The sequence below is a fragment of the Rosa rugosa genome, chromosome 4, assembly GCF_958449725.1.
Source record: "Rosa rugosa chromosome 4, drRosRugo1.1, whole genome shotgun sequence".
Lineage (NCBI taxonomy): Eukaryota > Viridiplantae > Streptophyta > Magnoliopsida > Rosales > Rosaceae > Rosa > Rosa rugosa.
The window spans coordinates 24,801,442-24,813,798 of NC_084823.1; positions in this window are offsets into that span (position 1 = coordinate 24,801,442).

Sequence of the window (12,357 nt, forward strand, 5' to 3'; positions counted from 1 at the left end):
AAATCCCTCTTCGATTTCTTCTCAAATCAAGGCTACCCAATTCAGAAATCTTACCTTAGATGCAAGAGGAGGAAGAGAGGATCCTCTAATAGCCGGTGATGAGGCCGGCGGCGGTGATTCCACCGGAAATGGGTTCCGGGTCTGAAGAGAAGAGAAAGAGAAATAAGGGGGGGGGGCTGGAGTCGGTTCTCCCGAATTCACTCTCTCTCTCTCTGCACCTTCCTTCTGATATTCCCATTGTAGGCTGTGAGCTCACGCCTTATGTGCTCTTGCGCCGCCCTGATAAGACCGTCACTACTGACGATGTGCCGGAGTCGGCACCTATTGATGGCCAGTTCTTGAGATACAAGTGGTGAGTTGCGGTTTTTTTGGAATCAATTTGAGTGTTGTTTTTTTTTTTTTTGTAATGGTTTGCGTGGTTTTCGATTGGGTGTTTGTTAGGTTGGTTTGATTTCGGGGTTTTGAGCTTGGTTTTTTTTTCGGGTTGTCAATGATTTTGGGATTGTTGGTGTTACATACGTGTTGGTGGTGGAAAGGACTGTGTGTGTGTAAGAGCATTGTTGTTCAGTCACTTCTCAATGTGAGAGAGAGCTTTGTGTTTTTTTTTTTAATTACTTAGTAGTGAAAGACTATTCTGCCCCTGATAAAAATATCACATAGGACCCACATGCTTGCTACGTCAGCAAACAGACGGCCTCGTTAGGAATTTTTGACGGAAGTATCATGTTGATGTCAAAATACGCGTTTGGGTATCACATTGATACTTTTGAGAGTTCGGGTATCAAATTGGCCTTGGCAGCATAGTTTGGGCGTCGTGACTAAACTTTTCTATATATCATTTATCTCTGGCTTTGCCGCTTTCACATACAAGTTGCTTTGAATTTCACCTCTTCTCATGGTGAAGAAGTTTCTCCAGCAGGATTTCTTAGAGTACTGACCCTCAGTAGTATATTGACCCCCAGTAGTATACTAGCCCCAGTAGTATACTAACCCTCAATAGTGTACTGATCCCCAGTAGTATACTGACCCCGAGTAGTATACTAGCCTGGCCTTCTTGCATTTGCTCACTTCAGCATTGCTTTCATTAGCTCCATCCTCTAAGTCAACCGACAACACAGAGCATAAGGGATAACAAAGTGTGCCCAAAACTGTTTTGGCAATTACAACTCTAATCCTTTCTCTTCAAATATGTTGAAACAACTCTAATCCTTTCTCTTCAAAAATCATAGCATTCAAACACATAAGAACTGTCACTAATCTTGGAGCTTAATCTCTAATAATCTCTATAGAATTCTGATCAAACAAGAATAATAGTACCAGCAACAACACAATTCTAAAACTATGATTCCACAATAGGACTACAGACACAGATCACATTCACTGATTCCACAAAAACAATAGATATTGCATCCTTTGGATACCCAGAATGATGTCAATACAACCTAGAGTGCACAATATAGTTTAGAATATGATTAAGTTGCACATGTTTCAGCTAATGGATGTTGACTCACTATTGAAAGACTGATTTGACCTTCTCAACATCAAGGGACTGTTGTAGTATATGAGGCACTCCCAGCTTGATCTGTAGTTTCATCTCTCTGCAGAAATTAGAAATTATGACTAATTGACTAATGAAACAAATTCAAAAACGATCTTCCAAATATGATAACCATCGATCACAACGGTTTACATGCACAAAGGCCAACAACTAACCCCAATCTGTCAAAACCTCACTAACCTGAAAATTTGCTTCACCGCCTCGATTCGCCGCCTCGCTTCGCCGATCGCCTAGCCACTTTGCCGCCTCGCTTTCCCACTCACCTCGCCGCCTCGCTTTGCCGCTTCGCCTCACCGGCTACTTCGCCATTGGAGCCTCGATTTGCTACTCCGATTTGCTACTCTGATTTGTTGCTTAGTTGCAGAAATGGAAGAGAGGTTTTGATTTTGGGGAGAAATGGATCTGAAAGAGATATGAGAGAGAGCGACAGCTGTATCGTGATAGATATAGAACGAGTGGCAATTTTTGTAATTTCATAAACGTTTAACTGTCCTTTTTGTCCTTAATATATTTAATCGTTACTGTAGCTAGGTTTAATTTGACCGGACGGGGACTGTGTTTGTGGCCTTTGCACATGGGAAAGAAATGAAAGAATTTGTAGCTAGTGGTCATTAACTCATTTTTGTTCGCTTAGAAGGCCACTACAGTAAAATTAGACTTATATTTTTGGTATTAAAAATAAACATAATTAGGAAGACTGCCACTCAAGCTTTCAGGTCAAAATTCGATACTATCTCTATTAACTCACGGCACCGTAACCCCTTTAACTCTCGTCGCCGATCTCTCTCTCGTTGACGAGAAGAAATCTGGTCAAGTCGTACTTGATTACACCCGACCTGGTTCCGACTCGCATACGATAACGTTAGTAATTTTCTATAGATTTTAGGGAGAATTTCACAAATGGTCACTCAACTATGGCTCATTCGACACTTTGGTCACTCAAGTTTCAAATATATCATTTTGGTTACTCAAGTATTACACTGTCATTCACTAAAGTCACCCAAGGAGCATTTTTTCTCACAACAAAGTGACTTTTGTGAATGACAGTGTAATACTTGAGTGACCAAAGTGATATATTTGAAACTTGAGTGACCAAAGTGTCGAATGAGTCATAGTTGAGTGACCAAAGTGACTATTCTCCCTAGATTTTATATAATGAATTTCCCCTTAATTGTAATGGAGCACTTTGAGAAAGATACAAAACCCCTGTAAGACTCCGGATTATTTCGCTATGGATAAAGTCACACACATTTTATATACAATCATCTGAGTTATGACAACTATTTAGACCACATATGTGTAGAAGCGAAGACATCAGAAATACACGGCTTAATAGCCACCAAAGACTGTGCTAGTTGCCTAACCTTCCGCATAGGCAAAGAAACATTCCCACATCAAAATATAATTGGGCGCGCAATCCGACATCTCCTATAAAATGGGGAAATCCTTCCCAATCAAGTAAGTTCACTATTCCTCTATATACCGTGATCCTGTCCTTATCTTATACAGATACTAACTTAGACATTGGAGGGTTATATGCCAGCAACTGATAGGAGCATTTTAATGCGACGTTTTAACTGTTATTTCCTCATATTTACTTAGTTATTTCCTTAAATAAATCCTTCTTGATTAGGAAAGTTTCCATCTTTAGAAAGTTTATATTTTTAGTAATTTTAATAAAAGTTTCTATTTTCTAGGTACATTGGAATAAATGACAAGGAAATAAAGCTGAAATGAAGAAATGGAGTTTTCCTGGTCCGACTAGGAATCCCAGTCAACGCAGGAATCCTGATGATGCTAGGAAACCTGAAGGCATTAGGAGACCACATGGCTTGAAGATGACGTGGGAGATATTATGGGAGATTAAATCTGATTTTTGCATGGGAAATCAAGGAGATTACGTTGAGAAAATCAAGGGAGAATTTCAAGGGATTGTGCAACAAGAAAAGGCTCAAAACAAGTCCAGACTCGTTCCTTAATTCCCTCAAGATATGTTGGCTGAAATTAGAGAATAAAATCTGCAATTTTAATGTGAAAATCAGGAGAAAATCAAGGGGAGGATGTTAAGGATAAAGCCATGGAGAGATTTAAGGGAGAAAAGGTCCAAAATGAGTCTGGATACTTTGTCTAGGTTCATGCCTAGATATTTGGCCGAAAATTAAGAGAAAAATCAGAAATAATCTTGGGAAAATCAGCAACAATATATTAGGGATTGATTTTGGAGGTTTTTGATTGGTTGGATGACACACAGAGCTGACGTGGCGCTACGTGATTGGTCGAAGCTGTGTGGCAAAGCTTGGCCGTTCCCCTATATAAACCCCCCTATGCTAGACGTTTAAGACACACTTTCATTCAGAAAATCCTCCATAACGTCATAAGCTCTCTCAATTTTCTCTCCATCCTCTAAAGCAAGCCACGGAGTTCAAGCAAGGCCGAAGGGAGAAGAAGGAGCCGTGATTATTCCTCCACCATCCACCATTGAAGACTTGCTTTCAAGTTTCAAGGATCACAACGAAAATCATCCATCCTCATCTTCCATCCACGGTGTAATTCGACCTCTACTTTGTAACCTTTGTTTGAATTTCGTTGGTTTGCTTTAGTTGACATTCATGATTGAACAAAGTTATTATTCTGGAATTTTTATGATTAATTGAGAATTTTCAGATTCTATTATTGTGATTCGAGAGTTGCTTATGTGGGTTTGTTTAATTAAATTTGCGTTATAGATAACTTTTGTATTTTAATCTTATGTGGTTGCAAACACTTAGGGTTTCGATATAATTGGTGCTAGGTTTAAGAACATGAAATCGACTTTTCGTTTTGTGTAAACTTGAATCAAAGTAGTAAAGGTTTTGAGCAAAGATCGAATTTAATTAACGAGGATTGCAATTAGGTGGACTTTTCCATACTAAGTTGTACACTTGAGTTGATAGCCTTTCTTTATGTGTAATGCATTAAACATGACATGATTGACTAGCTTTCTAGGGTTTGATTGCATGTTTGATAGGATTAATCTAGGTGCTTTCACTTAGGTTAATTAGCATTGAAAAGTAAAATATGGGAAATCATTTGCTTTCGAATGTTTCACATGATCAACTCCTTTCTCATGACTTAGATGAACAATTATAGGGTTTGAATCGAATTTGATTACATGGAATTGGTTTTGATCTTTGTTCCTTGCGTTCCACCCTTGTAAACCAATTCCTACCCGTAAAAGGTGGTTGTGCTAATGCCTTTATACTCGAGCATGTGAAGGGAGTCTCCCCCATCTTCGATGTGGGACACTAGTTGTTCTTCTGATGCCATATCAGTCCTCCTGTTGTGTACATAGTTGGGCTATGCTCGCCTTGCCCAGGGCCCTGGGTGCCCGGGGTGGCATCCCAAATGAGCCCCGCCATGGTGGGTCGTGAACCCGGCCCATGGCATAGTACATGGGAGTACCGATGGGGCCCAGCCGATAGGGCCAAACTTAGTTGAGACTTCCCTAGTATGTACAAGTCCCCCAAGTTCCCGTTTAAGATGTTTCTTGGGTGGGGACTTATTATTGTCTCGGAAGTTTGGCACTAGTGTGCCTATAGGGAGTCCCCCAAGTTCCCGTTCAAGGTTTATCTTGAGCGGGTTACGCTGTAGGTAGCTAATCTACACGCTGCGAGAGGGTGAGGGTTGAGCCTCCGGTACCCAATGGGGTAGAGAGGACTTGACTCTGATACCCGATGGGGTAGAGGATGTGAGCCTCCGGTACCCAATAGGGTAGAGAGGACTTGGCTCTGAGACCCGATGGGGTAGAGGATGTGAGCCTCCGGTACCCAATGGGGTAGAGAGGACTTGGCTCTGATACCCGATGGGGTAGAGGATGTGAGCCTCCGGTACCCAATAGGGTAGAGAGGACTTGGCTCTGATACCCGATGGGGTAGAGGATGTGAGCCTCCGGTACCCAATGGGGTAGAGAGGACTTGGCTCTGGTACCCGATGGGGTAGAGAGAGGACTTGACTCTGATACCCGATGGGGTAGAGGATGTGAGCCTCCGGTACCCAATGGGGTAGAGAGGACTTGGCTCTGGTACCCGATGGGGTAGAGAGAGGACTTGACTCTGATACCCGATGGGGTAGAGGATGTGAGCCTCCGGTACCCAATGGGGTAGAGAGGACTTGGCTCTGGTACCCGATGGGGTAGAGAGAGGACTTGGCTCTGATACCCGATGGGGTAGAGGATGTGAGCCTCGTGGTACCCAGTGGGGTAGGCGGTGCATGTCAGCCACGTGGGGCAGACTGAGTGCAATAAATGCCCGTCCCCTCAACTGACGGTTTTCGAGACGTGGGACACGTGTAGTGATCTTGCGGTTTAGGGCTTTTCGTCTTGAACGGGCCTGATGCTTTGGAGATTGAATTTAAGAGGGAAACAGACTGTTTCCCTTCTCACTTTTTCCAAAATTCTGAGAATTTGCGAGTTTTGCGTTTTACCTTCTCTCTGTGTGCTTCTGTTGCTGTGAGGAGTGAAGACGAAAGCCCTGAGGTGCTATCACAGAGAAGGCCTTGGCCGGATTAGTGACTGCAGGAAAAGAGGTAAGAGAATGTGGTTTGGTTTTTGGTTTTTCTTGTGTGTTTCTGTTTGAGATGTTTTTTTTTTTTGCGTTTTTCCTGGGTTTTTTGTTTGCGTTTCTGGGTTACTCAGAATAAGCAATATGTGAAAGTGGGTAGGAATTGCTACGGCCGATTGGGTGTTTATGGACTTTGCTTGAATTTCTGGGTTTTTTCTGGGTTTTTTGTTTGAAGTGGGGAGTGATCCGCGCTCCAACATGGTCTTAGATCTGGCTAGGCTAACCCTTGTGCTTCTGATTCCAGATATATCGAGTTTTGAGGTCCCCGGTACCGTAGTTAGGATGGAATCAGAAACCAATGGTGGGGATGCGGGATCGTCGTACCAGTCCTCTGCCAGGCAAGCTGAAGTGGACATCGATCGGTACTTAGCGCAAGTAAGTCAATTAGCAGAGAATACCGGATCCTCGACTGGGGTGTTCTCGGAGAGCAGTGAGGAGTCCGACGAGGGTGAGAGCGAGGGAGGGTCGGCGGAGGCCCCGGTAGTCACGGTGGCAATTCCCGAGGGCATACCGAAGCCTAGGTATACACTTGCGGACGGGACCGTATGCGACGAACCCGGGAGAAGTATGATGATGAAGGAGATCATCGCCATGCGACTGAAGTGGGGAATACCGGATACAGTAGAGCTTAGGCCTCTCAAGGATGGAGAGATGGCCGCAAATCCTGCCCCGGGGTGGGTGGCGCTGCACGAGAACCAGTTCCACCAAGGGTTATCGCTACCTCTGCCCCGGTGCCTACAGTATCTGCTGCGGATGCTGAACCTGTCACCGGGGCAGTTGACCCCGAATGCTATTCGCCAAATATACAGTATGTTGGCCATGTGGGACTTGTGCCAACAAGGGTGGCCTTCCGTAAATGAATTCCGCGCGGTGCACAGGGTCCTGTACTCGAGGAAGCTGTCCTGTGCGGGTACGGTGACATTTGCTGCTAGGGACTACGAACCACTAGTTACCGATATGCCTTCCTCGATGAGCAAAAGGTGGAGGAATAAAGTATTTCTAGCTGGGGGCCGGTGGCAAATCAAAAATAAGAAGTGGCAGCTGACCGGTACCTTCCAAGCCATCGGGGACCAGGCCTACAGTTTGTCTGAGGTAGAAAGGAAGAGGATAGCCCGGGTATATGCCGTTTGGAATGAGAAGGAGAGGAGCTCTTATAGATTCATCCGGCCCTCTATACTTTATAGGCTAGGACTAGGATGGCTTCCCGGTGAGGCTGAAAGGTTTTTTTTTATTTTTTTTTTTGCATGTCACCCCGTCCTTTTTCCTTGACTAACTTCGAACTGATTGCAGTGAAAGCACCGAAGAGGAAACCCCGGAAAGGCAAAGAGGAAGACAAGATGGATGATAATCAGCTGATAGATATGCTGATGGGGCAGGGAGAAGACGCCCTAGGGTCGAAAACTACGGGTCGGTCCGTTGAAGAGACCCTACTGGAGCTTACTGATGCGGGGTATGGGGAACCTGATCCTGAAGCTCCCGCGACCCAAGTCGTGCAGCCGTCGGTTGCTGACGTCATTACCATTGCTGATACCGGAAAGGAAAAAGCACCGGCCTCCGTATCTATTTCTTCCCGCTCCACCGGGAGTGATGAGGTCTTGCTTCCAGGTGAGAAGAAGAGATCTCACAAGCACCGGCACCGAAGCGAGAAGCATGAGGTGACGTATACCGGCCGGGACGTTAAGGGATCCGGTGCTAAGAGACAGAAGAAGGATCACCCGGTACCTGAGTCGTCGCCTTCGCTTGCCCTGTTGTCTCCTGCCCTTCCGGTAATCCCCAAGAAGCCCATCAAGCAGCTGCTGAGTGAGTACGGGGTTGCTGATGAGAAGTTCGTGCGGGCCATGCTTAGTGACCTGAAGGACATTGATCTCGACCGGGTGCGGGCCAAAGACAATACTCCCAAAGAGAATCGCCGTCTTGCCCGGGAATCCATGATGCGGGTATGGGTTTGCTTTACTCTTGTAGCTTTCTATACTATATATACATTTTAATCGGTGCGCTTGCAGGCACTCTTCAATGTGTACGCGGTGGATGCCAGCGAGGAAGATACTCAACTGAAGGAGGAGGTGAGCAATCTCTCCGGGCAGGTGAAGTATCTTCATGGCGAGAAGGCCAGGCTGGAGAAGGAGCGGGACTCCTTGAAGAAGAAGATTGAGTCTTTGACTCCCCTGGTTGCCGAGATGGACGCGGCCAAGCAGCGAATCGCGGAGCTTGAATCTGAAATCTCTGAGGCCCGGGAGGAGGTGAAAAGTGCCCGGGACTCCGAAAAAGAGGCTGCGGAGTCTGCCACATCCTGGAAGGAGAAAGCAGACTACCTGGAGGAGCGTCTTCCCGCGGAGAAGCACGAGGCCGTAGAGGAGTACAAGGCCTCCGAAGAGCTCATTGCCATGCTGGCTGCTGCCCAAGACAAAGCTGTAATCATGAAGTACAAGGAATGGGTGGCGGCCGGGTACTTGGACGAGGCCAAATTCAGGCGGGGCCTTCTTGAGAAGAAGAAGAAAGACGAGGCGGCAGCCAGGTCTGGTGCCGGTGGATGCCAAAGTACCGGTGGGGAGCAGTAGTACTTGGATTCCATTTTTTTGTATATGTTTTTTTTTTTTTTAGTAGAAGTTACCCTTGCCTTGAACAATGGCGTAATTCCTGTGCTTGGTAGTCCAGGCTTTTGTGGATTAAAATTTTTTGAATTTGAATGGGAATTGGAAAGGAATTAAAATTTCTAGGATTTTGTACCTTAAGCATTTACTTGCATCACTTATTACCGGAATAGAGTAACTGACAATAGCTATGTCCGGGAATGTCCGGGGTAGGTAAAAAAAAAAATGCTAGAAATGGTCTGAATAATTCATTTTTCCATTCAAATACCACATGGTGGTTAAATACAGAATGAGTACCCGATGGGTAGCTTGCCATAGCTGTATGGTCAAAAAGCAAAAGCTAGGACAAGATGCTCCCGGAGCTACTTGTAATAGTACCGCAGGCGCTGGGTATTCCATGGATGCCTGGAAACAACCCCGTTCGTATCCCGGATGTAAAAGGTTGCGGGGCCTGCCTCTTCAATGATCTCGTAAGGGCCAGTCCAGGATGGATCCAATCCCCGGGGCTCTGGGTAGACCTGCTTCATGACCCAGTCCCCTAACTTCAGTGTCCGGGATTCTACTTTGGCGTCGTAATAGCGGGCTATCCTCCGCTTGTTAGCCAAGTTATGCATGTGTGCCACATCCCTTCGTTCCTCGAGTAAATCAGCATCGAGCTGTAGGCCTTCTGAGTTGGTACCTGCATCGAAGTATTCGATCCGGGGACTCTGGATTTGTGTTTTAATAGGGAGTACCGCTTCTGATCCGAAAGCCATACAGAAAGGGGTCTCTCCGGTGGCCTCCGTTGCCGTGGTCCGGATAGCCCACAACACCTCCGGGAGTTTAGCAGCCCAAAGACCTTTGGCCTCGTCGAGCTTCTTCTTCAGTATTTTCTTGATGATCTTGTTGACAGCTTCGACCTGACCGTTGGTCTGGGGGTGAGCCGGGGAAGCATAGAGGATCTTGGTGCCCAGGTTTTCTGTATAAGCCCTCAATTCATCATTGTCAAACTGGGCACCATTGTCCGTGACTATGGTGTCCGGGACTCCAAACCTGCAATAGATATTCCTCCACAGGAAATGTTTTACCTTTTCCGTGGTGATGGCGACAAGAGGTTCTGCTTCAACCCACTTTGTTTGATAGTCCACAGCGACGATGGCGTATTTGAATTGTCCTACTGCTGTGGGGAGTTTACCAATCAAGTCCAAACCCCACTGACAGAACGGCCACGGTGCCAGGAGGATGGAGAGGGCTATGGGCGGTGCCCTTGGGATATTTGCATACATTTGGCACTTGTGGCAAGAATTGGATATTGTTTGGGCTAGGGCCGACATGGTTGGCCAGAAATATCCTGCCCTTAGGGTCTTATGTGCGAGGGACCGGGCTCCGGCATGGTTACCGCATACGCCAGCATGTATGTCCTTCATTATTTTGTGACCCTCCTCCGGCGTTACACACCTCAGACTGGGGAAGCAGTGGCCTCTCCGGTATAACTTGCCATTCATGATCGTGTATCGAGTTGACCTTAACTGCAGTCTTCTGGCCTCGACCTTATCATCCGGTGCCAGGCCGTCGACCATATATTTCAAAATTGGGTCCATCCACGAAGCTGTGTGATCCACAGCGAATATTTCTGACACAGTTTTAGAAGTGCTAGGTCTCTCGAGTATTTCGACTTTAGTGGCTCCATAGGTAGGACTTGGGGAAGTTGATGCAAGCTTAGCAAGGGCGTCTGCCTTGTCGTTTTCTGCCCTCGGTATTTGGGTAAAAATGTAGGAGGTAAATCTCTGCACTAATGCCCGAGCCAGAGCCTGGTAAGAGGACATGTGGGGTTCCTTTGCCTCGAAGTTACCGCTGACCTGGTTTACGACTAACTGGGAATCACTGAAAATACTAAGGTGCTGCACCCCTAGTTCCCGGGCGATCTGCAGACCTGCTATGAGTGCCTCGAATTCTGCGGTGTTGTTGGATGCTTTGAAGGCAAATTTGAGGGCGTACTCGTAGACTTGATCGTCCGGGCTAATTAGCAGGATACCGGCTCCACTTGTTTTCTTGTTGGATGCGCCATCAACATATAATCGCCAAGTGGCTGGTGGAGGCGGATCCGGGGCAAGTGGGTCAGGTGATTCCAGGGACGGGTTATGGGAGGGAATCGCCTCAGAAATAAAATCTGCCGCTGCCTGGCCCTTAATAGCTGTCCGCGGTTGGTACTTCATATCGAACTCTCCCAGCTCGATGGCCCATTTAATTAACCTGCCCGATGTCTCCGGTTTCTGCAAAACCTGCCTCAGCGGGTGATTAGTGAAAACGGTGATTGAATGTGCTTGGAAGTAATGCCTAAGCTTCCGGGCCGATACCAGGAGGGCCAGTGCTATTTTTTCAATGTCCGGGTACCTGGATTCTGCACCAGTGTACCCCTTTCCAGCATAGTACACCGGGTACTCGCAATCGGACTCCTTCCTAATCAGAGCTGAGCTTACAGCCGTTGAAGATGCCGCCAGATATATGTAGAGCATTTCTCCTGGAACAGGTTTGTAAAGTAGAGGTACCGCTGATAAGTACGCCTTCAAGCCAATAAAAGCAGTCTCGTGCTCAGCTGTCCAGGCTATTACCTCGACGTGCTGGGTTTTTAGCAGTTTGAAGAAAGGAGTACACTTGTCCGTCAGCCTGGAGATGAACCTTGACAGGGCCGCCTCCTTGCCTGTAAGAGATTGGACCTCGTTCCGGTAGGTTGGGGATACCATGTCTAATATAGCCTGCACCTTCTCCGGGTTGGCTTCGATCCCCCTGTGGCTAATGATGTGCCCGAGAAACTTTCCTACCTCGACCCCGAAGATGCACTTCTGCGGGTTAAGCCGCATACCATTGCGTAATATGATGGTGAAGACGATTGACAAGTTGGTTACGTGGTCCTCCAGAGTTAAACTTTTTACCAGCATATCGTCCACGTAAACTTCCATGATAGTACCGATAACCTCCTCAAACATAGAGTTGACAAGTCGCTGATAAGTGGCACCTGCGTTCTTTAATCCGAAAGGCATGACCTGGTAACAATAGAGACCCTTGTCTGTGGTAAAGGCAGTGTGCTCCTCGTCTGCCGGGTTCATTCGAATTTGGTTGTACCCACTGAACGCATCCATGAAACTGAGTAACCGGTACCCAGCAGTGGAGTCGATTAGTTGGTCAATTCGCGGGAGCGGGAAGCTATCCTTGGGGCATGCCCGGTTGAGGTTTGTGTAGTCCACACACATGCGCCATGATCCCTGAGATTTCTTTGGCACCATGACCACGTTGGCTAACCACCGGGGATACGTGACTTCCCTGACAAAGTTGATGGCCATCAACTTCTTTACTTCAGCCTGGATAGCCCGGTACTTATCGTGTGTGAAGGCCCTCCTCTTTTGTCTTACCGGTGCAGAATAAGGGACAATACTAAGATTGTGCGTGGCTATCTCCATTGGTATACCGGGCATGTCCTCATATGACCAGGCGAATGCAGATGAGTTTGAGCGGAGGAACGAGATCAACCTTTCCCTGATAACGGAGACAGCTTAGTACCTATCTTAACAGTCCTGTCCGGGAACTGCTCTGATAGCACCACCTCCTCAATGTCCTCTACGGCACCGGGCCG